At 43.2% G+C, this 12,794-nt stretch overlaps 1 protein-coding gene across 3 annotated transcripts in view; it reads right to left on the reverse strand.

Annotated features, from left to right (window-relative positions):
• CACNA2D3 (calcium voltage-gated channel auxiliary subunit alpha2delta 3) overlaps nucleotides 1-12,794 on the reverse strand; it is a 1,089,122-nt gene that overhangs the window by 91,521 nt on the left and 984,807 nt on the right. The gene's annotated exons all lie outside the window — the stretch shown is intronic.

Genomic DNA, 12,794 nt, shown 5'->3' on the forward strand with positions numbered 1-12,794 from the left:
GGAATGGATGGTTCCAGAAATTATCCTCATGGAGGAATATAATTTGGAATCGACCAAGTGGACATGGGGGCTACGGAACCATACTGGGGCACAGTATTCTGCAGTGGAATAGCATAATGCCAGAGATGATGATCGTAGTGTGGAAGCGCTCGCGCCCCATGAGGAGCTGGCCAGTCTTGCAATGATGTTAGGATGCAAGGATGCTTAGAAATAATAATAACTCTAGGTATGACTTAAAAAGGAAGTGAAGGCAGGGACACAGAAAAAATGGGCATCTACAGGACCTTGCCCTCAATGTAGAACAACAAAGCTCCAAAGAGAGTCTGGGTCAACATACTGTGCCACTTGAGGAAGACTGGTCCTGAAATGAGTGAAGCCAACAATGTTCCTAGATGTGACCATGGAATATGAGTTCAGACCAGTGGGGATGCAGAGGTTGCACAGGCTCATATGCTAAGTACAGAGAGATATGGGCCCTAGATCAGAATGTTAGGGATTACAGTTAGCAGTATTATATACTTTTCCCATATTTGGGAGCTACTCTCTGCCCTGATCCAGCTTTCTTATCCTAGTCCCAACTCTGACACCATCTTCCTAGACAATACTTTCAGCCCACCTGCATGTTAGCTATCAAGCTCAGGCAAAAATTAGTAGTCTTGGACCCTTTGGAATACATCTAAAATAGATTTCCTATCTTCTTCTCTCATGAAGAGCCCAAATCTCAACTGTTGTATTCTTACCTTTAGGTTCACAACTACTAAACAATTTGTTCTGCTTTATATCTTAATGCTTTTTCAGCCACAAAGTTGCAGATGCTACCAAGACTCCAACCTGACTTCCCTGGGCAGATGACTTCACCAATGAGTCCTGGAACCCTCACTTCCCCAGAGTCCTACCCCACTAGGGAAAAGGAAAGCTAGGAACAGGCTGGAGGGTGGGGGGTATGGATAGACCTGTTGATGCACATGTCCAGCAGAGAAGCAATTACAGAAGCCAGACCTCCCACCTTCTGCTGCCCATAAAGATCCTTGGTCCGTCCTCCCAGAGGGAAGATGGATAAAGAATAGGAAAGATTCTAATGGAGGGGGGTGGGATGTGAAACTCTGGTGGTAGGAACTGTACCCCTCTTATCCCATAATTTTAATAATCATTATTAAATCAATAATAACAATTTAAAAATGGGCTAAAACATAGAAAGAAGTGATAAGATAAAAAGTCAACCCATTGGGAGTCGGGCTGTAGTGCAGCGGGTTAAGCGCAGGTGGCGCAATACACAAGGACCGGCATAAGGATCCCCGTTCGAACCCCGTTCGAACCCCGGCTCCCCACCTGCAAGGGAGTCGCTTCACAGGTGGTGAAGCAGGTCTGCAGGTGTCTATCTTTCTCTCCTCCTCTCTGTCTTCCCCTCCTCTCTCCATTTCTCTCTGTCCTATCCAACAATGACGACAACAACAATAATAACTACAACAATAAAACAAGGGCAACAAAAGGGAATAAATAAATTAAAAAAAAAAGTCAACCCATATCTGTGAACTTTGGATAACTACTGCAGTTTCCAGTGGAGGGGATGGGAACACAGAACTCTGGTGGTGGGAATGGAATGATATGGAATCATGCCCCTATTATCTTATAACCTTGTAAAAAGTATTAAATCACTAATAAAAAAGAGAAAGAGAACAGTGCTGACATTAGGATCTGTATAACTCGATCTTGCTCATTCTGCTCTTTTCCAACTGGACAAACATCACAACCAACAAATATAGTTCTCAGAATGAGAAGACCAGATGTGAAAGGCAGGAGCTCAGCTCCTTAAGCCTGTTAGTAACTTTGGAGACTAGTGTCTATTAAGTACCTATTATGTGTCTGGAAAGCCAAGACCTTCAGTGGCAGTGAAGCATTAAATCAACTCACTATGGCTAAACAGAGTGTCTCCAACCAATCTGGAAATAGTTTAATGCTTGAAACTATAGTCCTAAAAGAACAGGACAGGACGGTAGTTGACAGGTCTACTGTGGGACAGAGTTAAGCCATTTTGAATCTAAATGTCTGCCAAGCAAGTTTGACAAGCAGGCTGACTCAGAAGGCAGCAGGTAACCATGCAAAAATGTGTTCTCTGTGAGCAACTAATTAGCCAGAGGGCCGGAGGCAGGAACTTAAATGATCCTTAACAAAGAACTGTCCCAATGGGAAGCCTGGGTCATCTTAAATTTCAAAAACCCAGAGAAATGGAAATCTAGGTCTTTTGCCCTGATCATCAATATGAGATCCATCAGGTGCTTTCTGCTCTTCTTACAGCATTGGTTGCAATCTCATTGTCCGTGACTTCTTACAGAGAATGCACAATTCTTGGGTTGAGGAGACAATGTAATTGTTCTGCAAAAGACTTTTATCCCTGAGGCTCTGAGATCCCAGGTTCAATCTCCAGCACCACCTTAAATTAGAACTGAGCAGTACTCTGGTCTCTCTCTCTCTGTCTCTCTCTCTCTCTCCCTCTCCCTCTTGCCTCCAGGGTTATTGCTGGGCCTCTGTGCCAGCACTATGAATCCACTGCTCCTGGGGGTCACCCTTCCCCTTTTTTTCAATACCACAAAAAGGAATTGAGATATTATGGTAAGACAGAGAGGGAGAGAGAAAGATAGATACCTCCAGACCTGCTTCACCACTTGTGAAGCTTCCCCCCTACAGGTGGTGAGCAGAGGCTCAAACCTAGATCACGAGTCCTTGCACATGTTACTCTGTGCACTTAACGGGTGCATCACCACCCAGCCCCCTCTGTATCTTTCTCTCCTTACTCTCTTTCTATCTCCTTTAAAAATAAATAAAAGATACAGAGAGAGAGAGAGAGAGAGAGAGAAGGCCAGTTCTTTAAGGTCAGCAAGTACTTCTGCCATAGCCACCTCTACATGACCTTGACCCTGCTGCCTTCCAGCCCCTAGACAGAAAATCAGTAAAGTCAATCTAGTTAATGGATACCCATCATTAGCAGATACTACTAAGTATCAGGTGATAGCTCCAGCCACAGGGTACTTGAGCCACTCATGGGCCCCCTTCTCCTTCTATAGATGAAACAGAGGGACTTATCTGCCCCAAATGCCTTTCCTCATCAACACAAAAAGAAAGTTTCAGATCCAAGAAGGATTCAGAGGACCTAGAGGGGGTTTTATTGTTATATGGGAATCTGGGGAATGTTATGGATGTACAAACTTTGTACTTACTGTTGAATGTAAAACATTAATTCCCCAATAAAAAAAAATAGTAAAAAAAAAATACTATTGAAACAACTGTTAACCTCTACCACTGTGAACCCTTTAATTACCTTACTTAGACACAAGTCAATCCAGGAAATAGTGATCAGTAATTTGAAAAGTACTGAGAGGGAACTCATAACAAAATATATAAAATGGGTTTTATATAAAGAAATATTGGAGAAATGAACCAGGACAACAGTCTAGCTAAAAGCCCCCCAAAGGGTGAAGCACAAAATAATGAGTTCAACATCCAAACATTAGCTAAGGAAATAATCACAGGAGTGAGTAAAGAGTTTGAAATAATTGTAATCAGAAATACAGGAACAACAAATGAGACTCTGGAAGAAAACACTAACTATCTCAAGGTTATTAGAGAGCTGAAAGCTGAAATAGCTGAGCTAAGAACACAACTAGCTGAACAAGCTAAAACAGTTTCAGAACAGGGGGGGAAAAAAAGAAAGTTTCAGATGTTGATTATGTCATCATCTCACTTGGGTTAAAAAAAAAGTGATAATAATCAGAAATTATCAGTTACTTTATGCTTGCCATGTGGGCATTACCTCCTATATCAGGGAGATACAATGTAAGCTAGATTTTCTAGGAAAAGAAACTAAGGCTCAGAAAGGTAAACTCAATGGTGTAAGATACTGACTGTAATAGTAAGTGGAGAGACTGGGATTCCAACTGAGTTCTCTGTTCTTTAAAGTGGTGCATTTAAACAGCTTCCCAAGCATAAATTCCCAGGTCATATTTACTTCTTCCAAGTCTCATGGAATAGGTAGAGGAACCTGGAACATGGCATTGTAACATACTCAATTCCTAAGACATACAGTCAGCTCATATATACTTGTGAGTGTACAGACTGGTATATTTTAAAGCAGTGGTTCTCAAACCTACCTGTCTTATCGAATCACCTGCATGATTTTTTAAAAATCATACACACATATAGTTATTACCCCTTCCTACCAAGATTTCTTCTTTCAGTATTTAATTGACATCAGAATTATTTGCTGGGTGGTGCACAGAATCCACTGGTCCTAACAGCCTTTTTTTCCTTTTTTAATAGAGATAGAAATCAAGAGGGAAGGGAAAGACAGACACCTGAAGCACTCATTGCTTCACCACTTGTGAAACTTCCTCTCAGAATTTGGGACTGGGGACTGGGGACTTAAACCTGGATTCTTGAGCAGGGCAATATGTGTGCTCTACAGGGCTTGGTACCACCCACCGTCCGATTTGTTGCTGTTATTGTTAGGGTTAAGGCCCTGGTATCAGCATTTCTGTAATCTTTGTGGGTAGAATTCTAATATGCAGCCAGGTTCGAGAGCTTTGAATTTTCAAATGCACTTTATTCCACTTCCTAACTATGTCTTGAAGATGTTACCTCTTCTCCTCTCCCACCCTGATTGTTAATGGCCTGCAGGTAAGAACAGAAACTTTTACCAAATAATATGTCTTCCCTGTCTAGGTATAAAATAGGGGTGGGGTGGGGTGGTGGATACAGGCTAGATGGTGCCTCCTGGGGAATCATATGCATAAGTCAAGATCTATCCCAGGGCTGATGAAATAGTTCCCTTGGATAGTGCCCTGCTTTGCAATGTGCATAATCCAGGTTCAAGCCTGGTCTCCACAGTATTGAAGAAAGCTTTGGTGCTGTAGCCTCATTTACTCTTTCTCTACCTTTTTGCCTCTCAGCCTCTATCATAACAACAACAACAACAATAATAATAATAATGGAAATTCTAACTCAGAACTCAAGAATGTGAATGTATTTAGGGACAGGTCCTCTTAAAAATGTGATTAATGAGGCCAAGTTCAATCTGATAGACATGTAAGTACAACCAGACACACATACACACACACACATACACACACACACAGAGATAGTAGATTTCTATAGAGATATCATAGTATTTATGTAGAAAGACTTCAATGCTGAAGGCTCTGAGGTTCCAGGTTCAATCCCTGGTGCCATCGTAAGTCAGAGCCGAGCAGTGTTCTGGATAAAAGAGACATAGAGAGGAAAGTCTTCAGGGATGTGTGTATAGAGAAGAGAGGCAGGTGGGAGCTGGGTGGTAATGCACAGGGTTAAGTGAACATAGTCCAAAGGACCTGTGCAAGGATTCCTGTTCAAGCTCCTGACTCCCCACCTGCAGGTGTATGTCGCTTTGCAAGTGGTGACGCAGGTCTGTAGGTGTCTACCTTTCTCTCGCCCTCTCTATCTCCCCTTCCTCCTCAATTTCTCTGTTCTATACAGTAACACGGGAAAAATGTCCATAAGAAACAGTGGGTTCACAGTGCAAGCACCGATCCCCATTGATAACCCTGCAGGGGAAAAAAAAAAAGCTAAGAGAGGCAGGCATGCCAGAGCAGTGAGAAGATGACTGTCTATAGGAAAAGGAAGAGTCTTGAGAGAAACCAGTACTGCTGACACCATGATCTTGGACATCCAGCTGCCAGAGCTATGGGAACATACATCTCTCTTTTTAAAATCTTTTTATTATCTATCTATCTTTATTTATTTATTTATTTATTTATTTATTGGACAGAGACAGAATTGTAGAGGGAAGGGGGAGGTTGAGAGGAAGAAAAATAGAGACCTGTATCACTGCTTCACCACTTGCAAAGCTTTCTCCCTGCAGGTGGGCACTGGGGGATTGAACCTGTGTCCTTGTGCATTGTAACATGTGTGTTCAACCAGATGCACCACCACCCAGCCCCTACATCTATTTCAGCCACCAAGTCTGACAGAGTTTGTGATTGTTTCCCTAACAGATAATGCTGGGAGTCCCCTTCCCCCACCAACTAGACAAGTGGCATCAATAAATCTCAAAATGAACAGATCATCTCAGAGGGCAGCAGCGATTAGACAGACAAATGTAGGTGCTCCAGAGCCCAGAAGAGGGCATCCTCTGAAATAAATGGTCCCAGAGAGTACAAGAGACTCCCAGCATCAGAATCAGAATGGCCATTGTCTGATCAGAACCCTGCCCTTTCTCCCAGCTACATCTGTTATATTTCCCAGAGCACAAGGTGGCATGCATGGGTGCCAGGTATGTGCACCCAGCTGATGGTTTATTTGCTATTTTACCTGCCTATTCCACAAAAATAAGCCTTATTCTTTAAACTGAAATGCAGTCATAATTGGTCCCACTGAGCAAAGATGAGATTTTTCCCCCTGCCTTTAGGTCTGAGTAAGAAGACAGAAAGAAGACAAGGAAGATGGCATAATGGTATGCAAACTTATTTTATGGCGGAGGCTCTAAGCTCCCAAGGTTTAGTCCCTAGCATCACCAGAAGCTTGAGTTAAGAAGTGCTCTGGAAAAAGAAGAAAAAGAAAGAAAGAAAGAAAGAAAGAAAGAAAGAAAGAAAGAAAGAAAGAAAGAAAGAGAGAAAGAAAGAAAGAAAAAAAGAAAAAGGAAGAGAGAAAGAAAGAAAAGAAAAGAAAAGGAGAGAGAAAGAAAGAAAGAAATAAGAGAAAAGAAAAGACAAAACAGAAAGAAATCACTTAAGATATCCTGGGAAATTGAGTTCATGCAAAACCCTTATGAAGGTTGAGGCCTGGGTTAGAAGAGTTACCCTGGACTTCACCAAGTTTGGGGAACTATGTCTGCACAACCACAGAAAGAGCACTTAAAAGAATTCCCACACTGTGCACAGAATATAACTGCACAGTACCCAGGAGCTGCAGGTGTAGTGGGTGTCATTGTTCAGGAAGCCCCAAAGGTGTCGCATGTCCCTGCCTTCATGGTGGGCTAAGGCAGATACGTGGCCAGAAGTGAGAAGATGACTGGTCATTTATGTTCAGGATGGCACTGGGCATTTCAGGTATGTGTGCTTGTATATGCGGTAAGGGGGGGGGCAAAGAATGACAGTAACAGATCCTCCTCTTGAAGTTTCAAAATGGGTATTGCCAAGTGTCAAATTCAATACCTAGAAAACTCATGTGGTCTGAAGTAAACCGGCACATGTTTACTTCATGGCATCCCAGTAAACTGCCATGGCATCCCTTTATGAAATGAGCAGGATCTTTATTTTTCCAGGATATTATAGATTTCTCAGATCCCTTTGTGGCTAAGATTGCCTGTAGGACAATACGGATGTCTTATGTCACATTATTATATTGCACTAAAATAAAATTTAATACAGAAATGTGACTCAACCTCTTAGACTTCCTTTACTCCTCCTCTGTCTCACAGATTGCAGATACGATGACAGACAGTGACCAGCTATCTTGAACCATGAAGTAATCTTGAATTTAAAAGTCAACTTGGGGGAATTGGGCAGTAGCGCAGTAGGTTAAGTGCACGTGGCACAAAACACAAGGACCAGCATAAGGATCCCAGTTCAAGCCCCCAGCTCCCCACCTGCAGGGGAGTCGCTTCATAGGCGGTAAAGCAGGTCTGCAGGTGTCTATGTTTATCTCTCCCTCTCTGTCTTCCCCTCCTCTCTCCATTTCTCTCTGTCCTATCTAACAACGACAACATCAACAACAACAATAACAAACTACAACAACAATGAAAAACAACAAGGGCAACAAAAGGGAAAATAAATTTTTAAAATTTTAAAAATAAAATAAATAAATAAATTAATTAATAAAAGTAAACTTGGAGAGGACAGACAGTGGCATACCTGGCACACACATATTATAATGGTTCAAGCCCTGCCCCCAGCCCCCACCCGCAGAGAGGAAGCTTTACAAGTGGTGATCAGTGCTGTGGGCCTTTATATATCTTTCTTTCCATCTTACCTACTCACATTTTCTGTCTATTCTACACACACACACACACACACACACACACACACACACACACACACACACACACACACAGACTTCTGTGTTTGTAAAATCCCCAGCTACTCTGGGAACTGCCCATTACTTCTAATAGAATCTGACTGTTAACCCTGAACTCCAAGTTTGAAGGAAAAACTTTCTTTCATGGTATCTTGAAGCAAAATAAGTACATATGTTTAAAAAATGCATATGCAGAAAATACTTAGCTCTTCATTGACTATGGTAGAAGATGAGTGGGGTTTTAGAAAACACAGTTTTGGGATCTGGAATCCTTAAGACATGTGTTCAAATCCCATCTCTCTCACTCCAAATGGTAAGTGAACTTGGACAAGTCACTAAACATGCCTGCAGTCTCCACTTCCACTCTCCCCTTTACTAAATGGGTATAGTGACAGCGGTTACTTTGTGGAGCTGTTCTGGCCATTAATCAAGGTGACAAATGCAAACTGCTTAGGGTCATGCCTGGCCTGGAATGAGTAATAAGCACAGGAGCTCTGCAGCTTTGACATTGGGGCACTGAGGACTACCCTAGGGGTCCTCCAGCAGCAACTTTGAGGTTTTTGACCCCTTAGAATTTCTGAATGCCAGGATGTTTGGGCCAGAAACACACTTATCCCAACCAATCTGTCTTCTTGTTCTCTTCAACATCATTTATGACAAAGCAGACTACTATGAAAGTGGTTGGGTGAACAGGAAGTCAAGAAGTCATTATGTTCATTCCAGGAGTGGCTGAATACTAGATATCAGTGGGGCAGTCAGTATTAGAGGGGTGCAGACATCTAACCATAACAGACTTCTCTGATGCCCTCTAGACTCTGAAGCCAGAACACTCATTGTGAAGCAATGCAATTCCCTAGGACAGGGAGGTCTCCCTTTCATCCACCATTGAGCCAGTGCAGTCCCAGCAAACAGAGACAGGGCTAGATGTGGTCCAAGTCCTGGCTTCTACTCTCTCTTGTGAAAGGCAACTTATAGGGTCAGGTGATGGTGCACCCAGCTGAGCACACACATTATCAAGGACCCAGGTTTGAGTCCCTGCTCTGCACCTGTAGTGGGGAGGCTTCATGAAAGGTGAAGCAGATCTTCAGGTATTTTTCTCTCTTCCTTCCTATCTGCTCCTTCCTTTCTCAATACTATATAATAACTAATAAAAGATAAAAGGAGAAAAATGGCCACCAGGAACAATGTATTTTTTGTGTAGGCACTGAACTTCAGTGATAACACTAGTGTCAATTAAAAAAATAAAATAAAAGACAACTTAAATAGAAGGAGTCAGCTTGGTGTGGGGGAGAGCTGTATACAAGTCCACCATGTTGATGAACATGGGACAGGATGAGGAGGACTATCACCAGATACCATATCATGATGATGGTCATATATATGGGGGCAAGGAGAAAGGAGAGAAGAGAGGAAGGAAGGAAGAGAGGGAGGGAGGAAAAGAGGAAGGATGGAAGGAAGGGAAAATGGTCTCAGACATTCAGAACTCTAGTCCATGGGTCAACCACACCTGTCTCTATGATTGCTTTCTAATGTGCAAATTATTTTCACATTTCTTATTTTAGCTGATTCTTTCCCTCTAGATAGAGTGAGACAGATAGAAAGGGAAATGCAGAGAAAGAGTGAGAGATACTGCAGCATTACTTCACTGCTTCTGAAACATCCCTTCCACCCCTTGCAGGTGGTGGCCTGAGAGCTTGAACCCTGGTCCTCCTACATGGTAATATGTGTTTTTTACTGAGTGAGTCACCTCCTGGCCCCCTTTAATTGGTTCATACAAAATTCTCCAAGGTTCCTATTTTTGCAATGCAGAAACTGAGGTGTAAAGAGATTGAGAGATTTATCCCAGGACACACACAAGGATCCCTGGGCTTACTTCAGTCTCTTTCTTTTGAGTTCAGTCTATCAAAGAGAGCCTGTCTTAAAACTTGAACATACTCCTGATTTTTCCACTTTTTCTTGAGTATGTGACATAGGATTCACATCATTGGAGGCCAGGGAAGGGAGAAGGACTCTATTCATAACGCTATTTTGAACCCCATTCTCTCTTTGTAAAAGTGAAAGGGGCACGTCTGCCCTCCATGACAGCAAAGAACACCCCGAGAAGGTGCACTCTGAGAAATATGGAGGCATAGCTCTTTACTTGACATGAGTGTGAGTGAAAAAGGAAACTGGTGGAAATGGAAAACTTGTCTGGGGAGTCACTCACTTTTGGTGATAAGACAATGTATTTGAAGTTCTCTATTGGTAATACAAAATAACTGCTCAGGCATCTGGGAACTTAGGAGGACTGGGAATATGGCTTGGCTTCATGAATTATCAACTTCAGCCAAAAGAAGTCCAAGTGACTATCTTACTCGGTGACCTCTAAAAATTCTGTTTGCTCAGATCAGATCATACTGCCTTGTCCGGTGTCTTCCTCAGGTACCCTTCACTCCTCAAACAAAGCTGAAGGGAACCCCATGCTCTACACAATGTCACTGCACACAGAGCCAGCCAGGGGACATGTGTTTGGACCACAGATGTTTGGATAGGACTCTGTTACATAGAAACTGAAGGCAAGTTCTGAGGTTTTCTAAGCCTCTGGCAAGACTGACATAGTTAACTCACTTGGAAAGCACCCACTTTGTCATGTGCAACACCCAGGTTTGAGCCCAGCTGCTACCACAGTGGAGGCAGCTTCAGTGGTTTTTCTGAGAGCTGCAAAACTCCAGCACTGGAGATGCATGGATATAAGAGAAACACCACCTGGTGCCAATAAGCAAGCCAAGCCAAACTGAGCAGAGATTCACCAGCACAACAACAACAATAACAAAAATAATCACAGCAGCAGCTAGCAATTATTGAGCCCTTAATATAGGGCAGACACAGTGTAAGAACTTTATGCTTACTATTATCTCATTAACTCTGACAGTAATCTTTGCAAATAATTATTATAATTTTCATTTTCCAAGTGAGGAAACAAAAACTTGGATAAGTGACTTGACTTACTCTAAGTCATGCAGCTAAGGAACTATCATGTCCTAGGATTTGAACCCCATCCATTCTGACTCCAAAGCTCAAACTGCCATTGTTCTTCTGGTCACAGTGAAGTGGAGTGGGGTAAGGGTGGGACTTCAACTAGGTTCAGGGGTTTTATCAACTAATTCCCAGATGACTGCAATGGTTGTTATAATTGACTCAAGTCCCTGGTCCTTTCCTTTTCTCAAATTTGTTATAGCTACTCTGTAGTCAGTGAAAGTTTTAGATTCATCCAGCCACATTAAAGAGAAAACTGGACATTGAGAATTCCACGGCAACCTTTCCTTTCCTTCCACCAAACTGTTTGAAAAGATCCTCTAAGAGAGAAGAGGGGGAGAAAAAAAAGTTTTGCTAGACATTGAAAAATAGGCTTTCAAATGAGAAACACGTGTGTGATTATTCTTCCCTTTTTTTGTCTCCTCCCCCCTCTGAGTTGAAAACAAGCTAACAGGATACAAATGTACACATTCACAGACCCACAAGGAAGGCCAGGGGTGCCCTGGGTGGCAGCTGCCTGCCCAGGGAAGCTTCAGGACATTGTGGCAACCCCAGAGCCCACCAGGCCCACTGCAACTCCAGTGTAAAAGGACTCCCAGCTAAGCAGGAACTTAAGCATATATGGGTTTTTTAAGAGGGAGGGGGGAGCAGGAGTGAACACTCTGTAAGGCCAGACCCGAAAACTAGTGAGTGTATCAGGGATCGCAGACTTGCTGGAGTTAGGCCAGCTCTTTATATCATTCCACCACCACCACCCTCACCCCCACCCCTTTCTGGCACAAACATGCGGTGGAATCTCAAAAATTGGGTCATCATTTTTGAATTCCGGGCTTTCAGCACAGCGCTCAGTTGGTCTTGTTGCCTGGCTTAAAAGTCCGATTTCCTGAGCTAACACTTCCTGGCCAGTCAGCTGCAGGGGAGCAATAAAGGGGGGGAGGGGGCAGAGAGGAAGGGGGGCTGCCCTTCCTACTAGCAGCCAACCTGCCATGGTGCTCACAGGCCAGCTGAAGTCTATTCCTGCGTTTCCTGCCCTTAGATATTTCATAGCATCCAATGTGGCTAATTAAAGCTCAACTTCAAAGGCTGTCACTCTTCCTGGGAGGTCAACAACAGACAGGTTGGCTCCTGAGGGACATCAGTGGCTTTCTGATCTGACGACATGCCTTTTCCTGTGGCCAGCGGTCACTGGTGTTTCCAAGAGCAAATGGGCCAGGCCAGAAGGAAGACTTCCTAGATTGGTTTGGCTTAAGGATAAGGACAGCTCTGACCATTGACACCTTCTGAGCTTCCTCTTGACAACCCTTTTCAGTTGACTTTGTAAGAAGAACAGTTTTGAGACATTCCATTGCATTTCCCACCATTACATCAGCATGGCTCCAAGCATCTCTGTGCATCCTTGAGACCCTAGATTTCTAGCAAGATGATTTCTGACTGGCTGGCTGATGTCAGGCAAAATACATGCCTCCTTTTGTGGCCAGGTGAAAATGGTTCTGACTTCTCTGCAATCACCTGCTAGAAACTTGTCGTAATTGCGTCCCAGCACAGGCTCTGCCTTCAATATTGGCCTGCAATAAACTTTACCATGGGTGAACAGGAAACTCATTGTGAGCTGCGTTTCTGAGACTCTTAACACGCTTGCCAGAGGCATCGGATTTCAGTGAGGTCTTCTGGACCTTGAACACAAGTGAAAAACAGCCCTGAGGTCAAGTCTGGCCTTGCTTTATTTGACCTGGGTT

The sequence above is a fragment of the Erinaceus europaeus genome, chromosome 12, assembly GCF_950295315.1.
Source record: "Erinaceus europaeus chromosome 12, mEriEur2.1, whole genome shotgun sequence".
Taxonomy (NCBI): Eukaryota; Metazoa; Chordata; class Mammalia; order Eulipotyphla; family Erinaceidae; genus Erinaceus; species Erinaceus europaeus.